General features: G+C 29.3%; 1 protein-coding gene across 2 annotated transcripts in view; it reads right to left on the bottom strand.

Annotated features, from left to right (window-relative positions):
* The window catches only part of LOC131849591 (A disintegrin and metalloproteinase with thrombospondin motifs 7), a 71,274-nt gene extending 64,682 nt beyond the window's left edge, over positions 1 to 6,592 (bottom strand). For both annotated transcript variants that reach the window (XM_059199694.1, XM_059199703.1), the window contains exon 1: positions 6,339 to 6,592. The gene's annotated coding sequence lies outside the window, so the exon portion shown is untranslated. The remainder of the gene's footprint in view (positions 1 to 6,338) is intronic.
* Between the last annotated feature and the right edge of the window lie 6,408 nt (positions 6,593 to 13,000).

Here is a 13,000-nt window from a genome sequence, read left to right as displayed (position 1 = left end):
TAAAATAAAACCTGAGATATATTTGACTTTTCTTATGTCTTTATTATGAATTTTATGAGGAGAACAGTAGCAGTAGGATGACAAAAGAATGTTATTTATTCTGAACATATTATTGATAATAACTTAAAAACGTTTCATACCAAAATTTGTTCTCAAAAGTAAGAACGGAATCAGAATAGCATTGCGGTTAACTATTCTAACTTACACAGTAAGGTCTTCATGACCTTAAAACCATAATCTATAACTACATAAATATAACATGTATATATTTATTAAAAATGTAACGTAATGTAACAAATTTGTATTTTTTATTCCTCTACTGATGTATATATTAACAATAATAAGAAACTAATTTATTACGAGAGATTGCGGAAGGCTTGTCCCAGTCAAGTTGAATTCAAATATACGAATATAATATAAATATGGGAATATAGGATTTCATAACTAGCTACAGTAGTAGTCATGAAGTTATATTTTTATTATCGAAAAAATCAGCAACTATAATGGTAACTGGTAATGTAAGCCCAGCAGTAAATTTTTTAACGACAGCGTCTGCTCACTGCTCCCGAGTCTAAAATAAAACTACTAGTGTATAGTTTCAGAGATAAAAGCTTACATTAATTGGATGCGGCATTAAATCCCATTATGTAGCAGGTATGATCTTAATTTAGATATTCAATCTTTAGGACTTTATCTCGCTACTACCTAATTATACACAAGAAAACAACTATTTTAAAGGCATTTAAACCTTTATAATCACTGTATAGAGTATATCGAATGCGTACCTACCTTGTAGTTATTTAAAAATACAACAACATGTTCACTGCATGATTTTACTTTTTAAATACAGTTTTTTATTAAGTGAGAGAAGACAAAAATAAAAAATTATAACTCTATGTAAGCGAAATCTATTTTTGTGGAGTCTCTGTCGATTGAAACGGCACGCGTGCAAGTTCATGGGAAACCAGACGAGGAAGAGTTTTATTAACAAAATTAGGCCAATGTGTCAGACTGTGGTTTATGAACGAGTATATTTAAAACTAGAGATGTCTATGTACATATATAATTTATTAGCATATATAACACCTTACTAATGTGTCATAGTAGCACGCTTTATTAACGTTATAGGTACATTTTGAGCCCAACCGATTTGGACGCAATCACGTACGACCTAAATACGAGACGACATAGTAGTAACTCCAGAACACCATATGGTGCGATGTTTAGAAATATTTTGAAGGAACTTTCAAACAATGACAATACACTGAAACATCTTTTTTACATAGACTATGTATTTTAAACAGTTTTGTTAAGCAGTAAATGTTCTTTACTAAATTGCTTAAACGTTATGTTTTTATATTAACGAATCGAAGATAGATCGATATCATTTCAGCTGGATGGTAGTAGTATTGTTATTGTAAGTAATTACTCGCACTTTGTAAATGTATAATTTAGGATTTAGTGACTATGTTTGCAGTTATCAATAAATATCTTTCGAGACATTGTATAAAATAGCAAAAAAATATGATACTACTACATGTGGTTAGTTATAGGTACGCTATAAAAAGTAGTATAGTAAGTATTATACCTATGTAAATAAACTAGAATTAAGTTAGCGATGTCTACATTAAAATGAATATTAAACATCATGAATATTCTATGTAAAGTGTTCTATACTACACGTTGTGTATAATATGATATACGTATATACAATACACTATTCGGCTGAAATACAACGAAAACGAAAGACTATCATAGACTTAGTTAATTGTTATTAGATAATAATATATTTATATTATTAATAAAGTACCCTTCTGAAAATAAAATAGTAGCAAGAATATTTTAATATTGATCAAATCGCCTGATACTGATCGAATGTAAGTTTTTTTTTCATTCTAGAAAGTTAAATAAACTTCAGTAGAGTAGATTTTAAAATCTTGCCTTTTCTAATTAAATTATTTAAGATTTCCTTCACCATATTTATATTTGCAGTTGCAGTTTTCAATTATAATACAAATACTAATACATCCGTTTCCTCCTCTGTGATCAACATCATTCCACCATTTTTGTCCAAAGTATGTTCAAGCCGAGAATACGCTTATCAGTCCAATCAGGATGCAACGGGACGTGCACAGCAAGCCAATAATGCACACGTTGCAATATATAATATAATAATAAGAATACAATTCTCTTTATTACTTAACACTCCTAATACACTTTTTGATCTAGTTTGTACACCGAATTTTTTAAACGGAAGTAATTCACGGTATCAATTTTTCTATGCTAATGAAACTGCTGTTCGTAGTTTAACAATTTGCATATTTCGAATATGCTATATAAATGCAAAAATAAACCGTTACAAATTAGCGTCATCAAAATGAAGAATAGCAAGGCAATATTAAAAATTTGAACTAACGGTGTTAATGGGCGACTGTAATATAAGTAAATATTAAATATAAACAATTAGACAGAGTTATCAATAGTATACATTCCTATGTAAATCCATGTTTTTATGGATTATAAAAGAACGGTGTATATGCTTGTAACATTAGGACGATAAGATGCATATGAAGTCAGGTCAGTAAATTCGTCGTGACAAATTAACCACGCTATTTACAGTGCTAATCACGTGGTTGACGTGACTTGGTACATTTCTACGAAAGGAATCACTAATTCCCTTAACTAGTAATCCTCTCACCCTCAATCGCATACGTCAAACAACTTTTAAAGGCACACTTATCTAAAATAGTAAACAATGCGTTGTAAGCGTGTTGCGCAGTGCAAGTTCAAGGGCTAATGGTTCAACGACCCTGTCTCACCGTGTATAGGCCGTCTCGTTATCATAAGTAGGTACACACTAATAATATTTTAATATGACTTTCCATCAATTACTTACAATAGTTATGGACCATATAAAAATCAAAAGTCACTGAATGCATCTCAATTTAAAATGAAAATAGATTTTTGTTATTTATATTTTATGGTAATGTAGAAAATATAAATACAATAAACGAGACTATAACGTCTTCAACAATAAATGTGGAGCTACTCAAAAACGTAACCCCTTTTTGAGAGGTAGGAACTTTAATTTAGATATGGCTATGGAGCTTCATGCATTCAAACTAAAAAAAAATAATATAATTTATATTACACGTTCTATTATAGAAAGGATGACTTATTGTACGACTACTTGACGACAATGATAGATATATCTAAAAATAGATTTTCCTGAAAAATGGTCATGCAAAAATCATAGAGTGCATGTAAATGACTGAAACAATTTACAAGTCAGTCCCGCAACGCCTTAAGTAATGGTGAAGAATCGTCTGCTAAACAGTGACAATGGAAAATTAACACTTTTGAAGTACGGTCATTCACTCACTACATTTACCTAATACATGTGATAATACAAGAATGCTACATATTAATATTAAAATAAATCTTGTAAATGAATATCAAGTTTTACCCATTGTAAAAATGGATTGTGGTGATGGGAATGTGTTATAGGATAATACTGAACTACTGAAATTTTGCATTTCATAAAGGATATAGACATATAATTTAAAAATGATGTTTCTCAAGAAAACACGTCTACAACAATAATATAATTTGTAAAGCGTAGAGACGGCAATCATGTCACGTAGCTTACTGTAATGTCTATGAATTACACAAGTGCATATTGTTATTATTAAATGTATATTATAGTTAAATTTAAAATATTCTTCCTATCGTTAAATGAAAATTTGTATAATACATTTGAAATATTATCATGAATCTTTAACAATCAAACATAGTTTCGAACTTAAACGTTAATCGTAAGTAAATTCCAAAGTAAAAGAACTTCAATCATTATATTAGTTACAGAATGGACTAATAATGGAATACTCAGTGAGAGAGATTAACTCTCGTTTGACTGAATGTACAATTAATACATTATATTCAGTGATGAGTACAATGCCTAATTATTATAATCTAATATATACATAAATAATACATTAGACATATCATTAAAGGTTTGTTTCATTGAGTAACTAATCGAGTCATCGACTGTTCGTATCAAATGCCAGAGTTCAATGGTGGTACCAGTGTACTGCTATAATAATTCTTTTTATAGATTATTAATATACATAAAGAAATTAATTGAGAACTACCTATGCCTCGCATTTTATACGAGACAAGATATCTCTTGAATAAATTTTTATGGCTCGTTACAGATTTATCACTCTAAAAATATTTGCTTTTAAATATCCCGGTTACGTAGGTAGTACTGATAGTTTATATAATTCTGGACATAAAGAATATATATAATAATAAAAACTAAGTTACTACGTTTTACACAGCGAGAGTAAGAGATACTAAAAAGAAGTGTATTACCACTTCTTGGTCAAGTGTCAAAAATTCATATAATACAACATTATCATTATTTTAACTATAGCTAAGAAGTACAATATACATAGCGTTCTCCCAAAAAAAATAAAGATATAAATATCGTTCAAATCACATTCATTTACATATTGTGCTATATTTTTCCGCACGGTCAGTCGTCTGGTACCACATAATAATTATATTGAGGTAACTTGTGCCAGTGACTTTTAAGCTTACGATTCAACTTAAAGGCTGACTGTACATTACATAGTTGATTGAAACTAATAGAAATTTTACATGACAATATTCAATTACATAAAATGCAATGCAAATTATAATAGGAACTGCATTACTTATATTTCTTGACAGTGTTATTTTTAAATTGTAATAATAAAGAAGTTAATAGACACGCGTCTTTGAAAAATAAATATCTATATCATCTTACTATACTTAACCAAAATGGCAATAAATCGAGCAAAAGCAAAGTGTTCTAATTTAATATAAAAATAGAAACCTCTAAATTGTGAATTAAAAATATTACCTATTAACATAGTATATAATTCAGTTGGCAATAATTTTTTTTTAGATTTAATTATGCTCCAAAGGAAAACCTAAGAATAATATATTGTTCTTAGATTGCAACGTAATTATAGAACTTGTCATATTCACATATATGGCTCCGAGGCAGCCTTGTACTTAGCTGTTTGCGTGAGTTCTTCTATATCACCTTTTTTTTAAATCAACTGCTAATAAACTTATTTGTACGTATGGTTGAAGGGTGAGATAAGACAATTCATTTTTTTTTTCTGAGTCTTCTACATTTTATTGCTGTTGTTAATTACAGTGTATGATTAATTCATTTATATATTTAGTAACATTGTGTTAAAGTAGCATATAACAATTACAATTTATAACTTTCGTTGTTATAATATATTTCGGTGTTGCAACTGTACGCGAATCCTTCTACAAGAGCTTATTGGCCTACGCTATGAGGTATACTGACATCTTAATATACGCACAAATTTGTTGGACCAATTACACGCGGCCATAATTATGTATATATTCAGTTGCACCAAGTTTACCTACATCTGCTTAAACTACTAGGTACAATGAAACAAATAATATACCTAAAATAAATATAAAATAATATATAATGCCTCTATAGTAGAACTATTATCTGCCGCAGCCCTCATCCAAAATATAACGATATATGTGAATACACGTAAATGTACGGAGAGCCATATTCAGTAGTCAATGTACGAGATACTCGAATTTAAATTAAAAAAAAATGTCTCGTACAGAGGGGGTCTGTACGGGACATTTTTTTTTATTGTAACATAGATTAATTCTGTAAAGTGATTGAGTAAATGTTTATTCAATACTGTCATTGCTGCATTTTCATATAACACGTGAGTGATTTCTTGTTTTGATTTTTCACTCTATTACCCATAAGTTTCGTTGAGTTTATGGACTTGCTTCTTCGGCTTAATGTAAAATTTAAGTTCCTAGATGTATTAGAGACTCAATGTTATTGGTGTACTGCTTTCTTAACATGTCTTAGTGTACAAAAGTCAGTAGTAAGTAATAAATTATTACACTCACTTTCCGAACAATATGAGTCTTACGATTAGTAAAAACTGTAATAATTACTCTTCAAAAGTTTAGTTATGGAAACTATATTTATATTATAATACAATAACACAACAAATATGATATTATATTTGATATGGAATAGAAAATAAGTTATTTTATCTGACTCTTACGAAATAAAACCACTCATTTTTATATATAGTTTGTAGAGTTAAATTCTTACAATACCCTACATTATTTACTATACTTTGAAAGTACATGAACTTTTTTATATCACTAATATGTCAATTGCTCTATTTGTGATCAATAAAATAATCTATTTGAATAATAATAATAGTAATACTCGTTTTAATCATTGTAAAATACTTAAAATAGGTACTCACTTGACTTAGAATTCCATTTTTTATTCATGTAGTTAAGATGTGTAGGATAGTGTCGCCGGTAAAAATGAATTTATTTCAATTAATTTATTCACTCGTTCCGAGTACACGGATTTACCACAGCTATGACTTATAATTTAAGAAAATCCTATTTTGCTAATATGTTTAGTGTAAAACAATATAATGGTTTATGTCAAATATTCGTTATTTTCGGATTCGACAGAAGCATGGAGCTGTGGAACGCCGAACGAAGCGTGCGTTTCACCCACACGTCTTTACATTACTGATCAAATATTGTCTCTAGTCTCTACCACTCTACCAAGCTGTCGGGAGTAGTGGAGATCTATCGCACAGATCTTTACTCTGTGTTGCTACGTGATCCAGTATAACGTATACTTTCTAAGTTATATTTTTTTCATTAATAATATAATATAAAAAAAATGGTAATAAAATATTTATACCTTATACCTATTTTTAACTTTATACCTATTTTTTTTTCGGTACGAACCAAATCGATTTGTTTATGTATGTAAAAAGTCTTGATTGAAGTTTTTGAAGTCTTTGCCGGTAAGCAAGTAATTTTTTATGGTTGAAGACTTCAAATGACTTCAACCATACCAACCCTTTAGCAACAACTCTCTTAGACTCCAGGGATTATGTATGCAGGCTGAAAAGGTCACGTCTGGCTACGATTTAACAGAGCACTTGTATACAAAAGCAAGACCACATTACTGGATGTGGTAACTCAAAGCAACACATAACAAAATCTATAAAATCTGATAAAAGCGAATTGGAAGATCACAGATAGATAAGGAAAAAATAAAAATAAAGTTTTATATTGCACATAAAAATATATAAATTACTATGATTTTTTCACATATTAAAGGAACATACAAGTTAACAACAGATGGCGTGGCCTCGTACAAATATTTCATTCATTATTGTCGTTTGATAACCTAATAATTAATAGTACACGCATAATAATTTCACGGGTATTACTAATTTATTATAAAATACGTAATATGCATATATGGTATGTTGATGTTAAATAATCGCGATTTTTTATTGTAAAGGTTTAAACATAACATTATTAAAATTTATTGATGTTATCTTCAATTGTATTATTATAAATTATACAATTTATATTGTATTTCAATCGACAAAATAACTATAATTAAAATTAATCCAATATTAGTTTACAGGTATAAAAATACAGTCTAATTGGGACCCTTTACTTTTATCGTGTATAATTATATAAAGCCTAAACTCGAGACCTATTCCAGAATTAAAATTATTCAGTATTACTTACATTAAAATAATGATAAATTATGATCATAATTTGGACACTAAAACGATACGACTGGTATTGTCGACACCAACTCAAAGTCTCTCAACGAGCTATGAAAGAGCGAGCATAGCTTTTCGTATCTGTAAGTTGAAGTGGCACTCAGCTGGTCGTATCTGTCGCAGAACCGAATCTCGCTGGAGTACGCGTGATCTAGAGTGGAGACCTCAAATTGACAATCGTAATGTAGGTCGCGCTGGAGCCAGGTGGAGCGACGACATCCGTAGAGTAGCGGGTAAAAACTGGAAGAGAAGGGCTGAAGATCGTACCAAGTGACGTGCCTTGGGAGAGTCCTATGTACAGGAATTGATGGAGTATAATTATCAACATTAACATTTTTTTGATCAGGATGAGTATTTTATTATTCAGTGTTGTCATATCGATGACCTATGACTATCTATCTAGAAACAATGTGACCTATTATAATTTATCATAATGTAAAACAAAAGTACCTATTTTATAATATTTATGTAGTAGACATTATACCTAAAAGATTTCAACATGTCTTGTCCACAATATCAACTGCTTATGTATTATATTATTTGTATATTTTATTCAAATGCATGACTAACACGTTAAAGACCGCATGCCCAACGATGGGTCACTCCGCAACAAAGTAAATTTACACGTTGGGACCGGATGATCACCCGTGGCCACTTTAATTGAAATAAATCAATGTGTTAAATATTGTCTACTTCAAATTATTGTACACTAAAAACATGAAATAAAAAAAATCTAGTCCTTATGTGAGAAATAAGATTTTTCAATGCGGTCTTCAACGTGCTAATATAGGTAGTATTAGCAATCTTTAGCGACGAACACACGACATTTAAACCAGGGGCAATATACAAAAACAGTGATGTTGGGTATAAAATTAATTCGATGAACACGCACGTAAAATTGGCACTGATATCGCTAACCCCTAGGCGATCTAGGAAGTGATCCAGGCCACTACTCTAATATTGGCCCTGTTCTAGTGTCGTAAAAACAATTTACAGAGATTCAGTAATAACATTATTAATCATACAAGTGACCACAGATACATATGCAATACTAAATATAGTTATTGGGATTTATTCTGTTCCATGTCCCTTCTATTTTTAAACTGTTATATTATATATTAATCATTACATTACACTCATTATTTAAAAAATATGCTTTGGTAGTTTTTACTGTCTTTTGTCTGTATGACTATGACTTTCCACCCATAGTTATTTTAGTAGTGTTTTATAAAATCCCTTATTCTTATATTCTAAAGACCAAAGATATTTATTTTTTCTTTCACACTCTGAAATTTATTATAGAAATAATATAGGTCCTGAATTTTATATTATTAGTCCAATGGGACTAATAATATAAAGAAAAGTTTGTTCTCTGAGCAAAGTCCACCATACAATTATATATTATCAATAATATTACAATAATAATAGCCCTCTTAGTATGCTATGTAGTCTAAATATATTTTTAAAGAATTCAATCATATTATCGTTTATTTTTACTGACAAATTATTATGCAATCGAATTTGGAAAAGAAATGCAAACAATGAAAACGTGCTAAATAAGTTTGAAGATTAACATATTTTTCATGAAGGCACGTCACATATTCTTCAAAGGAGAGAAGCAAGAGAGCTGTAATTTGACGAATTTATTACGTCGTTAAAACTACTTTCTGCGGACTGTGGTTTTTAAAGTCTTAAAATCAAATGATACTAGACATTAAGGATGTTTATTTTAGAAATTCAAAAATGTAGATTGGCAAAATGTATAATTTATAAAACTAAGAAACGGTAGAAGTGAAACAATTGTCAGTTTTAGAATAGGAAGATACAATACCTATGTGCATAAAGGATCTGTTTTTTGTTAATTATATGTTTTTTATTGATAATTTCTTATTAATTATAAGTAAATATGACATTTAAATTTTTGTAAAAAATTTACCCTTAAAAGAAAATAGGGTTTGAAATTCTGTATGGAAATTCGTTTCATTTTTTAAGCTAATACACTGAAACTTTTTTGGGTAAGATTATTAAATATTTTAAGATCACTATTCCACGCAGACGAAGTCACGGGCACAGCTAGTAAGTAAAGGAAAGCAGGAAATAAAATATTCTGATAGACCACTGAGCCCATCAATTGTAGTAAGTAATAAGTGTACCTACTCTTCAAATAATTCTCATAAACTAATTTACTAATTATAATAGTTAGCTAGAAGGTCGTTCACAGGCGCTGATGTCACCAATCACCATCGCGACTGATTTACGAGTACTTGGGATCAGGGACCCCAGCAGTGTCGCGGATATACGAGTATGTACGAGTATGACATGTCATGCAGGCCCTTCCTATGTACACTCGTACAGCAAACATGTTATTTGAATAATTCATTTTATCAAGATTAGTAAATTAAAGTGACGTCTTTAATTTCATATTATATTTTTTTGCTAATCAACTGGAATTTACCAGAATTAATGATACGGCAGATATATATCTAAATTGAAATTATATTACGTAGCTATTCATTCTTAAGGACATTGTATTGATCATTGTTTACTTCAAGGTTTTACGCTCGGTCACATATTTTGTTAAGATGGCTTTTATAGAATAAATAATTCCTAAAACAAATACAAATAAACTGAAGCTACTTCAAATTCTTGAATTTTTTGGTTCATTTTTGGAAAATTGTAATGGATTTGTTTATAACTAATTATGCCTACGACATCGTGCACATATACACGTACCTATCTATTGATATTGATTATTATAATAATCAAACCACAACTTTAAATAAACCATCTATACGACGTAATCTATGGATTGTGGTCGTATATGTATAAGTATAATTAAATTCTATTATATAATAATAATTGTATTAATTCATAAAATAGGTAACATATTTAGGATGAAATTTTCACAGAATTTGTTGTTTAATATGGTTCAACATATACACTAAAGGAAACAGAAATTGCGGGGCTGGAGTGCCGTTTTTACGAGTTGCTTTAGCACCCAATTTTTTTTTATCTTGACACGATTGTAATATATAGGTAATGTACTGTACGCTGTTTTAAATAATTTGAAAAATTACTTTACACAATAATAAATAACAGGCATTCCACAGAATTGTTATGATAATAATCAATGTAATCTGATTATTGTCTTTTTTTTTCATATTTTTTATACGATTAATTACATTACATAAAATTATATTACGAATTAAAAGTTTCTATTTTACTATTAAATACCTACTTTTCACGTTACATACAGCATGGTCAGTCGCCATTTTTATTGCACTTTTTTTATTACGATTCGTACTTATTTTCATGTACTCTCTAATGGGTTAAAGCAGAAAATCAGTGTTTTGTTCTCTTTATCTTTCACTTTTTTGTATTGCTACGCATAATGACACAAACTTGTTAGTCTATGTAAAAGTATGTATGTATTGTCCATATTTATAAAAGTGTAATTGTGTGTGATTGATAACAATCAATTAAGCGATTTATCTATTTACCTATCTAAATATATTCAGATTGCGTTCAATTGATACCTATTGATATGGTATTAAAGGGTCAGTTAGATAATGTTAGGTCCATCAGTACCCTTTAAAAATTATAGACGATTTTAGTCGTCAATATAGCGAAACTGGAGATAGATTTATTTTATAAAGAACAATTGCATGCAGTATATCTAAAAGTTGGCAAGCTTCTTAAAATTCTCCAGCAAAATCGCATGAGTTCACTGCGTTAATAAATTACTAAAGCGATTAATACATTTATCAACGTCGACTCAAATTTAGCCTATGCGAAGTGGCGCCGGCAATTATTGGATTTCCCAAATGTTTTCTGTATTTTTAGTCCTAATAATTTTGTGTTTAATTTAAGATTAAATTCAGCATTCAAAGATTATTAATGAAGCCTAGAAAGTAATTAAAAGTTTGAATTCACGTAAAATAGTAATGTCATCAACGCCTATGCTGTATATATGGCTCTAAAACCATAAATTTTAAAACGTGATAGCAGTAAGGGAACCTCTCAAGTTTGTTATATTAATTAAATTTATTCTAAACTAATAGTATAATAAAACTAAAACACTCAACTACTCTTAAAAATAAAATAATATACAATATGTAGTAATAAATAAACTACACAAGTTCTCTAGATGTGTCCCTCTCTCAGATGTGTCAAATGGCGATTATACAATTTTCAAGTGTTAATCATCCATTAATCGGGTTAATTATTATAACCAGACCCTGTTATGAATCCAGTGGTTGTAATATTTAACGCCATAAACATGTGCTTCGACGATTCTCAATATTTATTTGTCAGATTATATAATTTAATTATTGTTAAATTATGTGTCATATTATTTATCACGGCCATGAAACTTTCATAAAATACAGTTTATAATAAAAATAATGCTAGTATGCAATGTATATAACTACTTCTTTGTAGGAATACCAAAGGTTTTTGTATCAACATTTCCACCTCACGAAAGACTTCAGAATTAAGGTAATACAAACAACTTAGCATTATTTATATTATTCTGTAATATTTTTTTATCTTTGATTTAATTGTCTTAGTTAATTGTTTCGAAGTGAAGACGTCTAGATGGATTATAGTTTATGTCATTTAAATCACTAAACAAGTAGTTCATGTTTGTTTTCATATTCAGACGTACGTTCAGACACATGTATTGCAGAAAATATTATAATATTTAATTTATAACTATATACTTAGAGGTATCTCGAATAGGTTAGTGTGTGGTCTAATAAAAATGTCAACGGGTTGTCAGATAACATCAATTCTCACCAAATATAATCGTTGGTTGATATCAAAGTACTAATCGGACTGGTTATGTGACTGTTGGCACATATCATCATATCAATATTTTTACGTCCAACTTGTATTATCTCCATCTATTGTACTTACGTAACTTATATTGAGAACCGCTTTTAGCTTAATACGGTTTTGACTTCACATTGCTTAGACTTTTAAGCTTTCCTTTTAACTATGATTAATTTGATTCAGCAATCTTTTCAAGAATAAAACTACATATCCCTTTTTGTGATATCTTTGTTAACTCAGAACCAATTTTAATATTTTTTTAACAAGTTTCAATTAATATCTGAACAAGTGGACAATGTAAAAAACACACAGTGCACATACATTGTGTATTTTTTACTTTATCAAATAAAATTATAAAATCGGTATCTTTTGCGGAATCATGAACAGCCTTGTTGGAGGATTGAGGCTACTGTAACGATCGATAAAATAATCACTGAATCGATAAATGCTAAACCAAAAGTTATACTAAAATTTATAATAGAATT

The sequence above is a fragment of the Achroia grisella genome, unplaced genomic scaffold (genome assembly GCF_030625045.1).
Source record: "Achroia grisella isolate CSIRO2021 unplaced genomic scaffold, CSIRO_AGI_Agris_v1 utg1111, whole genome shotgun sequence".
In the NCBI taxonomy this organism is placed as follows: Eukaryota; Metazoa; Arthropoda; class Insecta; order Lepidoptera; family Pyralidae; genus Achroia; species Achroia grisella.
Note: the sequence above shows the minus strand (reverse complement) of the source record. Positions and strands in the feature narration are given on the sequence as shown.